The sequence below is a fragment of the Oryzias melastigma genome, unplaced genomic scaffold (assembly GCF_002922805.2).
Source record: "Oryzias melastigma strain HK-1 unplaced genomic scaffold, ASM292280v2 sc00240, whole genome shotgun sequence".
Lineage (NCBI taxonomy): Eukaryota > Metazoa > Chordata > Actinopteri > Beloniformes > Adrianichthyidae > Oryzias > Oryzias melastigma.
This window is the reverse complement of record NW_023416887.1, coordinates 153,679-154,282: the sequence shown is the minus strand read 5'-3', so window position 1 is coordinate 154,282 and position 604 is coordinate 153,679.

Sequence of the window (604 nt, the reverse complement as noted above, 5' to 3'; positions counted from 1 at the left end):
TAGTGCTTTTTGTAATTTTGTGTTTTTTTTAGTTTCTAAAAAAATAGAACTGAGGTAGGGTTGATTAGATCGCAATATAGATTCATTGCAATGGGCTAAAAACAAGGATATAGTAAACCTATAACCTTGTTTTTACGACATAGCGACGAATCTAACATAGAAACATAAAATTAGTTTAATTTAGTAAATGTAGGATATTAGATTAGGGAAGGGTCAGTGACCTCAGTAGGAATTTTAAGTTAAGATAAGTTATGTGTTGTTTTTAGTAGTTTTGTGTCCTTTTAGTTTCTGTTTTCAACAAGAATAACATTGTAGTTTTCATTAGGCTTAATCAGGTCACAAAACAGATTCTTAGCAATGGGGAAAAAACAACAATGTAAGTTTAACATAAGAAAAATGTCATTTAGTAAATGTAGAATATTAGATATGGGAAAACTCAGGGTTCGGATCGTGTCACAGTTTCAGGATCGCAGTTCGGATCAGTAAAAAGTTGGAAAAAAAAACAAACAAATAAAAAAAAACCAATAAGATAAAAGCCTAGAATTAATTTCTGGAAAAGCTTCAAAAATGATTTTTAATAATGTTGGCTTTATGTTGACATCTT